Source organism: Lolium perenne, chromosome 7, assembly GCF_019359855.2.
Source record: "Lolium perenne isolate Kyuss_39 chromosome 7, Kyuss_2.0, whole genome shotgun sequence".
NCBI classification, from domain to species: domain Eukaryota; kingdom Viridiplantae; phylum Streptophyta; class Magnoliopsida; order Poales; family Poaceae; genus Lolium; species Lolium perenne.
This window is the reverse complement of record NC_067250.2, coordinates 152,692,661-152,707,338: the sequence shown is the minus strand read 5'-3', so window position 1 is coordinate 152,707,338 and position 14,678 is coordinate 152,692,661.

Sequence of the window (14,678 nt, the reverse complement as noted above, 5' to 3'; positions counted from 1 at the left end):
GTTCTTCCATCCGGAAAACTTCTTCTAATGACTTTTCGCGAAAAGTGTAGTACTATAACCGGTTTCGACATAGTTCCTTTAACCAAATGATCCTTATGATCATATCCATCTTTCAGGACCATTATAATTCTTTATCGTGTTCACAGAATGCATAGCTTACCCCTGATTGTCTAGTTCATGTTATTCAAATACCAATTGAGTTATTTGAGTAAAGTGTGACATGTCCTAGTTTAGATTTTTACCTTGCTTTAGTAGTGTGGAGATACTCTACCCATATCGCATGTGATGAACTTTGTTATCCATTAGGCTCTGCGAACCAAATCCCGATATCGTTCATGCCTATACAACTTCCTGCCATTCAATCCTTCCACTTAGTTCGAACTATTCAATTTTCTTCAAATGGGTTATTTGAATAGTTCAATATATCATTAGTTCATATCCAATGCTATCTTGTGCTACTTTGATAAGTGTTGTCACACTATGTCAATTGCATAAGCCTTGATTTACAGTACTTCATCCAATAGCACCACAGTCCAAAATATTTGAATCACTTTGCAAATATTCAAATTCAAATATGAGAATTTGAGTATATATCCATTATCAATTTCTATAAGTCTTTCTCAACATGATTCTTCTGTGAAGGTGAAACTTATGATCACATCCACACACCAATACCACTAGACACTCTATCTTGAATCAATATCGTGCCTATCTAAATTGTTTTTCATTTACTCCTTTAACTTAGTTTAAAAGCTATTCAACTTACAAATGAGTAAGTTGAGTAATTCTATATATCTTTTGTTCATACCCAAGCCTATGTGTAATTCATACTATTTTGAGTAATTATTGTCACACTTATTCAGTAGTATTGTTGTTGCACTATTTGTCACTTATGTGATTCAATTCACATAAGTCGTTCCGAATTCTTTTCATGCTTTTGTAAAGCATAAATATTCTTCATTTATATCTTAGATCATCTAATTCTTTCTAATCATGTGACTTGCCGTCCAAACTCTCACCGCCATATCTTCCAAGCCAAACCTCCTGCCACACCTTAGTACCATAGAGCGATTTCCGATTGTTGTCTTGTTTGATTATGATGTTGTTGTTGATGTTGAATGGTGTGTTTATGTTGTGCTACATTCTATGTTATAGTTTGTACGGAGAGGCACGTATTTTTGATTAAGAGAAGTGAACGCGCTTCAACTACCAAAAGGCAAGTGACATTCAAATCCTACCTATTTCATTATGCATTAGTGTTTTTCAACTAGTATGCATGGTAGGATTTTGTTTTCAAAAGAAAAGTATTATGCTATGCTTAGCAAACCCTAATAGTGTGTAGCCACTCCTGAACCTATTGCTAGGATACTTTATTTCTGCTCTGCAACATCAAATGCCAAATGTTGTTTCATTGTTTCGATTATGATGGTTTGAAAAGTGAAAAATAACAACCTTAATGAATCACCTGGGTGGATTGTTTGAGTGGTGGGCGGCTGCTCAGGGCTCCGATCCCTGGGGATGGACCAGTGGACGGGTGGGTGCCTGAGAGCGCGCGGTTGAATAGTGGTTGCCACCCAGGATTAAAGAGATTATTATGTCGTCCATGTTTTAGATAGCTTCCAGTGCAACCACAATACATTATACTTAGTGGGAAACCTCGCCTAGGGTACCGCCAGTGGGTGGAGTTTCAGGGTACGGGCGGATCCGGTAGGTAGAGGGGCTACTAAAGAAAGGCTTCGTGGTGACCTTGTTCTGGCCTTAATGAAGATGAAGAATTTTGGCAAAAAGGCTTGGTTGCGAATTGTGGGTAAAGAGCGTAACCTCTCGAGAGTTAAACCTAAGATCTTAGCCGTGTCCCCGGTTATGGACAATTTGAGTTTCTAGGCAAGGAATGTACGGAAGAATCTCATCACCCTTTTTGAATGTATTTAAAATTTGATCAACCTTGTAAAACTCATGGGAGATGTAACCATGTGATTATTCTAAAACCCATGGAGGATTTATCCATGGTGTGATTTCATAATGTCATTCAAAGATTTTCAAAATGTTTTGTTTTAAATAAAATATAGGATAAAATTGGTTTTATGCAAATTTGCCTAAACTCCACTTGCCAAATATCATGTAGATAGTCATGCCCAAAACTGCCACCAAATAAGTGTCATTTGCCAGTACATCATTGTACTGACCTCCATTCGTGGGGCTGCATATTCAAACGTGCAGGATTTTATGAGGAGAAGTACGTGGTAGGATCTCGAGTCTACATTCCAAAATGACTTTGCTCGTGGCACATGAAGAAGATGAAGGCTCATTGATGACTTACTTTCCGCTGTGTTTATTCTGAGCTAGTCCATGTGACTATGCAAATTGTAAGGTTTTATTGTACCCTCTGGATCAACGATGCAGTAATTTGATACTATTGCAATGATTACTATATTTTGTAATGTGTGTGCTATCAGTGATCCCGGGAATAGCGCTATACACAGGTATCTTGCCTTTATTAAAAGGTAGGGTGCTACAGAATGGTATCAGAGCATAGTGTTGCCTGTAGGATCGAGACCCTAGGTTTGGATTAGAAATAGGAAGACCCTAGGCTGAAAAATTTGTCTAATCCTATTTCAAAAAAAATTGTTTGGATTTTGAATTTCTGGTATTCTCATCTATTTCATTCTTTAAAATTGTTTTCCGCTCACTTTAGATGACCCCCTTATCAAACTATCAACAAGGACTGATGATGGCCATGTCCCTGAAGCATGAAGAGTGATGATTCATGTGATATTCTTCGACTCTGCAAGAAGTGTTTCATGGAAGACTAATGAAGAACATGAAGGAAGACATCGATGCAGACTGCACAACACACGAAGATACACCGAAGGACTACAATAGAAACTTGAAACATCCAAAGAAGAAATAGATCAGACCACCATTAGCTTTCTTTTTATTGAAACGACGCTAGCATTAGAAAGTATTGATCTTACCAAATTGAGGTATGACCATACTAGTTTGTTTGTGCTTGAACCATATTGTTTGATGCTTGTTAGATGTTGTTTGTAAGATGATTTGGTTTGATCTGATGTGTTTGGGTAGGAAATTTTCTTTAGACCTTTCTATCTGAAGGAGATATGCCCTAGAGGCAATAATAAAGTGGTTATTATTTATATCTTTATGTTTATGATAAATGTTTATATATCATGCTATAATTGTATTAACCGAAACATTAGTACATGTGTGATATGTAGACAACAAGAAGTCCCTAGTATGCCTCTTAAACTAGCTTGTTGATTAATGGATGATTAGTTTCATAATCATGAACATTGGATGTTATTAATAACAAGGTTATGTCATTATATGAATGATGTAATGGACACACCCAATTAAGCGTAGCATAAGATCTCGTCATTAAGTTATTTGCTATAAGCTTTCGATACATAGTTACCTAGTCCTTATGACCATGAGATCATGTAAATCACTTATACCGGAAAGGTACTTTGATTACACCAAACACCACTGCGTAAATGGGTGGCTATAAAGGTGGGATTAAGTATCCGGAAAGTATGAGTTGAGGCATATGGATCAACAGTGGGATTTGTCCATCCCGATGACGGATAGATATACTCTGGGCCCTCTCGATGGAATGTCGTCTAATGTCTTGCAAGCATATGAATGAGTTCATAAGAGACCACATACCACGGTACGAATAAAGAGTACTTGTCAGGAGACGAGGTTGAACAAGGTATAGAGTGATACCGAAGATCAAACCTCGAACAAGTAAAATATCGCGTGACAAAGGGAATTGGTATTGTATGTGAATGGTTCATTCGATCACTAAAGTCATCGTTGAATATGTGGGAGCCATTATGGATCTCCAGATCCCGCTATTGGTTATTGGTCGGAGTGAGTACTCAACCATGTCCGCATAGTTCACGAACCGTAGGGTGACACACTTAAAGTTGGATGTTGAAATGGTAGTACTTGAATATGGAATGGAGTTCGAATATTTGTTCGGAGTCCCGGATGAGATCCCGGACATCACGAGGAGTTCCGGAATGGTCCGGAGAATAAGATTCATATATAGGATGTCATTTTATGTGAATTAAAATGTCGCGGAATGTTCTATGGAAGGCTCTAGAAGGTTCTAGAAAAGTCCGGAAGAAACCACCAAGGAAGGTGGAGTCCACATGGGACTCCACCTCCATGGCCGGCCAACCCTAGTGGGGGAGGAGTCCCAAGTGGACTCCCCCTTAGGGGGCCGGCCACCCCCCCCCCATATGGGAGGTGGAACTCCCACCTCTAGTGGGAGTCCTAGCTTGGCTAGGTTTCCCCTCCATATGGAAGGTTTTTGGTTCAGGTCTTATTCGAAGACTTGGAGACCAACTCTTGGGGATCCACCTATATAATGAGGGGCCAAGGGAGGGGGCCGGCCACCCCAAGACCACAAGCTGGCCGCCCCCTGTAATATCCCAGGTTTAGAGGCAATAAAATGAGAGAACACCAAAGTGTGCATTGCATTCATGCATAGAAAATCCGGGGAATTTTCGCGCCTTCAAATAAAACTTACCACAGTAACTGAAGTTTCACTTGACTTGCTGGAATTGAAGTAGATCATCAGGTCAAGCGCTATAAACTTCACTGTGATCTTGGTTAAAACCTTGTTTTGGGTAGAGATGAATTGATCTATGGGCTAGATCAAATAGTAGTAGAATTACAACAAGCAACACTTTAAGTAAGGATCAACTACAAGATCTTATGAAGTATCTCAACATGCCATTTCTTACAACAACACATGAATAATTATTCAACTATAAATCAAAGAACAATTAATTAAGAAACTATTCTTTACTTATCTTATCCATGTCTTCTACTAAATAAATGTTCCTACCATGAGTCACATGGTATATCTTTTCAACTACAATACTTGAACCAAGTCAAGAACACTCATATGTATTCTTCATTAACTTTGACCATTCCATCTTTGTTTCCAAACTCATTCTATTAAACCTTAGAGAAAGGAGAGAATCATTCATATGCTTATATTATCCATTGGGTAGAACCTAGTTTAATATTCAACCTATCTATGTGAGATAAACCATTAATAATAAACAATGCTATAAGGAGTACAAGTCAAGTATCAAACCCTACTTGACCTAGATCACACTTGATGGTAAGCAAGAACCTATTCTTCTAGTAAATATAGAGAGGCAAGTGTTGTGATTATTACAACTTGGTAATGATCATAAACCCTAGAGGAACCCTATCTATTTACAATAGCTCAACCTAAAGAGGTATACTCAAGTATGTGGACTTATACTTGATCTTGGAGAGAGAACAATAATTCACCAATGAATTGTTGTGAGGCCAATACTTTGATTATTACAAATTGGGTGATGATCATAAACCTTAAGAATCTAAGTGAGTGTGTTGAGAGAAGTATTAAAGAAGAGAGATTAGTGAGGAATAAGTGGATCATGTCTAATGCATGATCTTACTTTATAAATTGAGTTGATAAATTAAACCTATACTTATGATCAATAGATCTAATTCTTCACATGAAATAATAAGTAACTCATTAGTAGTTAACCAAACCAATACTCATGCCTTGTATAGAGTAGTAATGATATTGTATTTAACCTTGCATATTCAAACACTTAAGACAAATCCAGTATTGCCCTGATACATTAGTTCTACCTAAGTGAGGAGGATAACCCTAGCCATTAAAATATGATCAAAGCTTATACCATATCCTAAACCTAGTTGTGTATCACATTGGTGATCATAACTAAAACCCTAGGCCATATTTGAATTCCAATCCAAGTATTACTTTGGATTATAATTAGAACCCTGCTATGCCTCATGTCTATTTCATACTTCAAATAGTGAAATATTTCCAAAGCCATAAACCTTGTCATATGGAATCAATTCCACATAACATATTGTTTCCTAACTTGTGTATCATGTATCACAAGTATAAACCAAGCCATATATACCTAAGCTTAAATGTTATTGAAGTAAGTAAAATGAACAAAGATAAGCTTGGGAATTATATTAACAAGTTCAAGCCAGAATCTGCTAAGCAAGATTAGTGAATATAGTGTTTATCCAACTATTTTCTTAAACCTTAGAAGCAATTCTCTACATAAAATCATGATCACATTTCCATCCTCAATTTCACCACTACTTAAAATACTAGCCATAATAGAATACATGAGAACAATCCATATTGATAAGTACACTAGTTAAACCTAATAATATTTTCACCAGTCACATGTTATCATAATCCAAACCATTTAATATATCTGGTTCCTAAATTAAAAGGCAATTGAGATAAACACATATACCATATCCATTTTCAATTTAAAATGAACTTCATAATAACACCAAGTTAATCATCTATCAAATAGTTGTTTAAACAATAGAACTAAGCAGTAAGTATTTTTATGAGTGATATTGATATTTAATATTTTAGGAACTGCAAAAATGAACAGAAATCAAATTAGAATTTAAATAACAAGTTTAAAACATAAAATAAAAAGAGAAAAGAGAGGGAACTTACCTTGCCAGGCCAAGCCAGCAGCAACCGCAGCCCACGTTGCCAGCCCAGCCCACGAAGGAAGCCAGCCCAACCCGCCGTAACGCTTCGCGTTAAGGAAAGAGGGGAGGCGTCGTCGTCTTCCTCTCCGGGGACGACAGCGCAGAGAAGCGCCCTGGCCACGTCCTCGTCGCGGATAACCTCGGCCCGGACGTCGCCAAACCCTCCAGAACTGCACCCTGTCGATCTCGCGTCCGTCTTATCTTCAGTGCATTCCGATTCGTGCCCAGATCGTGCACCACACACACACCGCCACATCCCGGCCGTCTCCGTCGCCGTGTCGCCACTAGAGAGCTTCCCTAGCTCTATAAATACCCCTGTGGCATCGCCGTATAGTCCTTGTTCTTCGCCGCCCACCCATTCCCCCTCTAAACCTACCTAGACGACCACAATCATCCATAGCACCTCGCCGGAGTCGAGCTCGAGGTCGACGTTGGAGGCCACCCCAGGCTACGGGAGGTAGCTGAGCAGCATCACCGGGTCTCAGAGAGTCTCCTGGTAGAAGGAATCGAGGAGGGGAGCTTCATATCCGCGCAATCGACCCGATCCCTTTCGCTCGGGTTCGTCGGAATCCATGGCCTCGTCGTCGTCTCCGACCACCATCGGCCTCGTCGAGTACACCATCATCCTCAGGGTGAGCTTGCGCTTCTTCTGAGACCACAATCGCATCCTAATTCCGTCTGTATCGAGTTCTTGCATCTTGGCCGGAGTGCGCCGCCGCGGAGACATTCATCGGAGCTATCTCCGGTGACCTTTTCGTGGCGGGAATACCACCATCGTGTACAGCAAGTTGAGGGCGTTCGATTGGTTGCATCCACGCATCCGCGGGATGGCCAGAACGCCGTCGCCGTGGTTCACCGGCGCGTCTCCGGCGAGACTGACGTGGCAGGTGGGACCTCAGGGTGTAGTTGACTGGTCTTCGCCCTCGTGGCATTGGACCTGGTCAATGGACCCACCTGTCGGTCGCAGTGACTAGAGTCCAAACCGGTACGTTTAGTATTTATGTCAAATATCAAATTCCAGAAAATAACTGAAACTTTGCAAAATCATAGAAAATTCATTTCAACTCAGAAAAATATAAATAATATATCAAAATGCTCACAAAAATAAACTCTATTCAAATAAAATATAAAACAAAAATGTGTGTCAAAATAAAAATCCATTTATTTTTAACTTCATTAATTATGCCATTTCATTTATTTAAAATAAAGTTTGAATTCAATAATTAGTGAAGTTTCAAAATTAAATATTAGTTATTCAGTAACTAAGTAAAATGTTAGGATTAATTTTATTTACCATATTTGCATTAACTTAATTATTAGTGGTAATTCATAAACCCTAATTTACAAATTACTATTTTCTATTTTCTTTAAATAGTAATAACTCAATAAAATATTGAAAGCCAATATTATTTTAGTAGCCCAACAATTATATACTTAAGCATTTTTAGTTAACAAGTCATTATTTTAAACCTAACCATAATTAGGAAACCCTGGTTTCTAATTAAACCCTAACTAGTAATTATTCTAATTCTTAAACTCTCTAAAATTAATAACATGTTAAAATTATTAATTACTTCAAGTACTAAATCACATTAATTCTAGTACCAAGTATTACTTTAAGAATTGGATCATAATTTAGAAACCCTAGTTTTATTATAAGTTAGAATCTGGATCCCATTATTCTATGTGATCATTTGAAAATGCTTTAACCCTAAACCCTAATTGCTTATCACATGTGATCATGTGAATTTCAACTTTACTTGTAGAACCTTGATAAGTAACCATTGAATGCATAATCATGATCCATCAACCTAAAACCAATTCACATGAGCTTGTCATTTCATGTTCCTATTCTTAATTAAAACCTATATGATTCACTAGTATCACCTAGGTATAAACCCTAACTTATTAATTGAATTAGTAGCATTGAACACTATTCTATATATCTTACCATTAGGATCAACCTCAATCATCAAACCCTAGTAGCACCATAATGATAAACCCTAATACCAATCTTGTGTAGTAATACACATCACAAGCTCCTATTCCACTCAACCCTACTTAGTAAATGATAAACCACTTAGCTAGAAACCATTAGAGATTATTTAGTAAAGCAAATGTGAAGCCATAGTAAACCTAATAGCAAACCTATGGAACCATCTCAATAACCATCCTTTGATATGATACCATAATCAACCATAGTAATGAACCAACCAATAATTGCTATATAGAAGCCCATTCAACTTAAAAACCCAACTAGTTTCTATTAGTATAACCAAATGAACTCAATAGTAAACCCTAGAAAGCCATAGCACCTATATATAATAGTTCATATTCTTAATTAACCTGTTCTTCAACAGTTATTCTTTTGAAGTACAAATGTCAATCAAACCTTAGAAGCCCTATCCTTCTTTGAAATACTAAATGTTTCTTAAACAACATGTTCTTCAAAAGTTATTCTTTTGAAGTATCGTATAAGTAATCATCAACCATGATCTGTAGCACTTAAAATTGACAATTGTTCTTTACATACTATTCCATCACTATTCTTATGTGTATGATTGTATGATGCCTTACATCACTTGGTTATGATGCTAATATAACCAAACCCTAATAAGAATCTTGTTTGAGAACCATTCTAAAAGTGCAACCAACCCTAAAGAAATCTTTACAACTCATACATCCTAAATCATCGAGGTTAGGTTACGCTTGGGACGATTGCATCTCATACTATGCATTATAGCATCTTTGCCACTTCTTTAAACATTGTCCTTACCGGACGATGATGGTATTTCAGCATTTGGAGTTCTCACGTATTGAAGCTTTTGCCTGCATAATCTTGCAGTCAAGAAAGGCAAGTTCATCGCTTGCTCATGTCATTTGATTATTTTTATCAAATTATATGCAAAGTACTATACTTACCACTCATGCATTGAAAAGCAAAGTATTATTTTACAATTATGAATATGACTATGTGGTGGGCAATGGAACCATGGTATGTGTTGATATGGTGGAGGTTCCATTGCAATGGGTTATATCACCCTAGGATTAATTACCAATGCCGTCCAGTGATTCTAGCGCCGTACATATCGCGTTATCCATAAGATCTATAATGGCTCTGGGGAAGTCAGCTGTATCTTTTCCCTTCTGCACGCCAACGGATCGGAGAGACGGTGGGGCCGGAGGCACTGCATAATAGGTTGGGAAATCCTTTTAAATCCCCATCCATTGGTGATGTTAATCTCTTCCGATCTATGAAGGATTGTCCAAAGTACACCATGAGTAAAGCCGTATTATCGGGGGAAAGTCTACTGGAGGTGTGCGGGTGGACAAAAGGGTGGGTTTGCAGTCGCGGAGAAGGCGGTGTGGGCTTGGATCTTATACTGGGCCTCACACCAAAGGAAGTGTGGACGGGGACATACTCTCGGCCGGCAACATGGTTAAGATCTCTTGTGGGGTAAAGTAACGCACCTCTGCAGAGGGTATCAAGAATTGTGACTGTCACTCCCTGTTCCGGGAAGGGAACTGCGAACGCGGCAGGAAAGGAACTCCACGAAGTTCTAGTCAACCTGTGAAGACTGACGGGCATAGTTTTCAGAATAAAATAAACCTTTTGAAGAAATGTTTATGAAAACTTGCATTGGCCTATGACTTTCTGGTCTATGGCTGTAGCTAGTGCATGATACACATATTTCCTAATATGAACTTGCTGAGTACGCTCGTACTCATTCTATCTCGTTTGAACCCCCTTCTTAGATCAATGCACCGAAGGAGAAACTACCGTGGAACTCGAAGACAAAGGAGTCAACTGCAACAAGATGAATAATTCAATCAAAGAAGTCAATGGAGTCAACTTCTGCATCAGCTAGAGTGGAAAAGCTTAGACTAGTAATAGAAGGGAACCTTTCCCTAATCATAGCACCTAAGTAGCTAGATTTCTATAGCAAGCCAATTAGCTCTTAAACTTGAGTTAGCAATAAGATAGACTACGAGTCGTTCTTCTGGAGCTTTATTTGAAGTTTTACCTCACTGTAAAGTAGGAGGCTATGTTGATCTTATGTAAACAGTTCGTGTGTACTTCTATAGACATACCTTGGACTCGCATATGTTTCTGTTGTACCACTCTGAGGGATGTAATATGGGTGGAACGGTGTTTCACTTGTGTTATGTCAACGACTTGTGTACTACACCATGCAGTGGTACGCTGGGTCACCGCACCCCCCTTGAAGTGGCCGGCCACCCCCTCCCAAACCCTAGCCGCCCCCCTCTCCTCCATATCTCCCGCGTAGCTTTAGCGAAGCTCCGCCGGAGTTCTCCACCGCCACCGACACCACGCCGTCGTGCTGTCGGATTCAAGAGGAGCTACTACTTCCGCTGCCTGCTGGAACGGGAGGTGGACGTCATCTTCATCAACAACCGAACGTGTGACCGAGTACGGAGGTGCTGCCCGTTCGTGGCGCCGGAACCGATCGTGATCAAGATCTTCTACGCGCTTTTGCAAGCGGCAAGTGAACGTCTACCGCAGCAACAAGAGCCTCCTCTTGTAGGCTTTGGAATCTCTTCAAGGGTGAGACTCGATAAACCCCTCGTTGCTACCATCTTCTAGATTGCATCTTGGCTTGGATTGCGTGTTCGCGGTAGGAAAATTTTTGTTTTCTATGCAACGTTATCCTACAGTGGTATCAGAGCCGTGTCTATGCATAGATGGTTGCACGAGTAGAACACAATGGTTTTGTGGGCGTTGATGCTCTTGTTATCTTTAGCTTGAGTACTTTGCATCTTTGTGGCATAGTGGGATGAAGCGGCTCGGACTAACTTTACATGACCGCGTTCATGAGACTTGTTCCTCGTTCGACATGCAACTTGTATTGCATAAGAGGCTTTGCGGGTGTCTGTCTCTCCTACTATAGTGAAGATTCAATTTACTCTTCTATTGAAAACATTAGTATCAACGTTGTGGTTCATGTTCGTAGGTAGATTAGATCTCTCTCGAAAACCCTAAACCACGTAAAATATGCAAACCAAATTAGAGACGTCTAACTTGTTTTTGCAGGGTTTGGTGATGTGATATGGCCATAATGTGATGATGAATATGTATGAGATGATCATTATTGTATTGTGGCAACCGGCAGGAGCCTTATGGTTGTCTTTAAATTTCATGTTGAGTAGTATTTCAAAGTAGTTGTAATAGTTGCTACATGGAGGACAATCATGAAGACGGCGCCATTGACCTTGACGCTACGCCGACGATGATGGAGATCATGCCCGAAGATGATGGAGATCATGTCCGTGCTTTGGAGATGAAGATCAAAGGCGCAAAGACAAAAGGGCCATATCATATCACATATGAACTGCATGTGATGTTAATCCTTTTATGCATCTTATTTTGCTTAGATCGCGACGGTAGCATTATAACATGATCCCTCACTAAAATCTCAAGATAATAAAGTGTTCATCCTTAGTAGCACCGTTGCCAAGACTTGTCGTTTCGAAGCATCTCGTGATGATCGGGTGTGATAGAATCAACAAGTGCATACAACGGGTGCAAGACAGTTTTGCACATGCGGATACTAAGGTGGCCTTGACGAGCCTAGCATGTACAGACATGGTCTCGGAACACGTGATACCGAAAGGTAGAGCATGAATCATATGGTTGATATGATGAACACTTTGAGTGTTCGCCATTGAAATCACACCTTGTCTCGTGATGATCGGACATATGTGCGGTGGATTTGGTTCGTGTGATCACTAAGACAATGCGAGGGATATTGTTTTGAGTGGGAGTTCACCTAGATTTTTAATTATGTTGAATTAAAATTTGAACTCAGTTTGTCATAAACTTAGTCTAAACCTTTGCAAATATATGTTGTAGAGATGGCGTCCCCAATCAATTTTAATCAGTTCCTAGAGAAAGAGAAACTTAAGAGCAACGGTAGCAACTTCACCGACTGGTTCCGTCATGTGAGGATCTTCCTCTCTGGCGGAAATCTGCAATATGTGCTTGATGCACCGCTAGGTGACCCTCCAGCAGAAACTGAAACCGATGAAGTAAAAGCTGTTTACGAGACTCGGAAAATTCGGTACTCTCAAGTTCAGTGTGCCATCCTGTGCAGTCTGGAATCCGATCTTCAAAAACGTTTTGAGCACCACGATCCTCATGAGTTGATGAAAGAGTTGAAAGCTATTTTTGAAACTCATGCGGCCGTGGAATGCTATGAAGCATCGAAACAATTCTTCAGTTGCATGATGGAAGAAGGCAGCTCCGTTAGTGAGCACATGCTCGCCATGACCGGGCATGCGAAGAAACTCAGTGACTTCGGAATAGTGATTCCTAACAGACTGGGGATTAATCGTGTCCTTCAATCACTGCCACCAAGTTACAAGAACTTTGTGATGAACTACAATATGCAGAACATGAACAAGGAGTTACCTGAACTCTTTGGCATGCTAAAAGCTGCTGAGATTGAGATCAAGAAAGAGCACCAAGTGTTGATGGTCAACAAGACCACCAGTTTCAAGAAACAGGGCAAGTCTAAGGGAAAATTCAAGAAGGGTGGCAAGAAAGCTGCCACGCCTCCTATGAAACCTAAGAACGGCCCTAAGCCCGATCTTGAGTGCTATTATCGCAAGGAGAAGGGACAACTTTGGAAGCGTAATTGCTCCAAGTATCTGGCTGATCTAAAGAGCGGCCTTGTCAAGAAGAAGAAAGAAGGTATATCGATATACATGTTATAGATGTTTATCTCACTTTGGTTCTCGTTCTAGTACACTGGTATTTGATCTTTGGTTCGGTTGCTCATATACGTAACTTCGAAACAGGAACTAAAGAATAAACGAAGACTATCGAAAGATGAAGTGACGATCTTGGCGTTGGAAATGGATCCAAAGTCGATGTGATCCTCGGCACACTTCCTCTACATCTACCTTCGGGATTAGTTTTAAGCCTAAATAATTGTTATTTTGTACCCGCGTTGAGCATGAACATTATATCTGGATCTTGTTTAATGCAAGACGGTTATTCATTCAAGTCAGAGAATAATGGTTGTTCTATTTTTATGAATAATATCTTTTATGGTCGAGCACCACAAAAGAATGGCTTATTTCTGTTAGATCTCGATAGTAGTGATACGCATATACATAACACTGATGCTAAACGAATTAAATTGAATGATAATTCTACTTATATGTGGCAATCGCTGCCTTGGTCATATTGGAGTGAAACGCATGAAGAAACTCCATACTGATGGATTACTTGAATCACTTGACTTTGAGTCACTTGATAGATGCGAAGCATGTCTAATGGGAAAAATGACAAAGACTCCATTTTCTGGTATGATGGAGCGAGCTACTGACTTATTGGAAATCATACATACCGATGTATGTGGACCAATGAGCGTAGCATCGCGCGGTGGTTATCGTTATGTTCTAACCTTCACAGATGATCTGAGTAGATATGGGTATATCTATTTCATTAAACATAAATCCGAAACTTTCGAGAAGTTTAAGGAATTCCAAAGTGAAGTAGAAAATCAACGTAACAAGAAGATCAAATTTCTACGATCTGATCGTGGAGGTGAATATCTGAGTTATGAGTTTGGCATGCATTTAAAGAAATGCAGAATACTTTCACAATTGACACCGCCGGGAACACCTCAACGAAACGGTGTGTCCGAACGTCGTAATTGAACTCTCTTAGATATGGTTCGTTCTATGATGTCTCTTACTGATTTGCCGCTATCATTTTGGAGTTATGCATTAGAGACAGCCGCATTCACTTTAAATAGAGCACCATCAAAATCCGTAGAAACGACACCGTATGAATTATGGTTTAATAAGAAACCTAAGGTCGTTCTGAAAGTTTGGGGTTGCGAAGCCTATGTAAAGAAGTTACAACCAGACAAGCTAGAACCCAAAGCAGAGAAATGCGTCTTCATAGGATACCCTAAGGAAACTATAGGGTATACTTTCTATCACAAATCCGAAGGCAAAATCTTTGTTGCTAAGAACGGAACCTTTCTTGAGAAAGAATTTCTCACTAAAGAAGTGATTTGGAAGAAAAGTAGAACTTCGATGAGATTGATGAATCTATACTC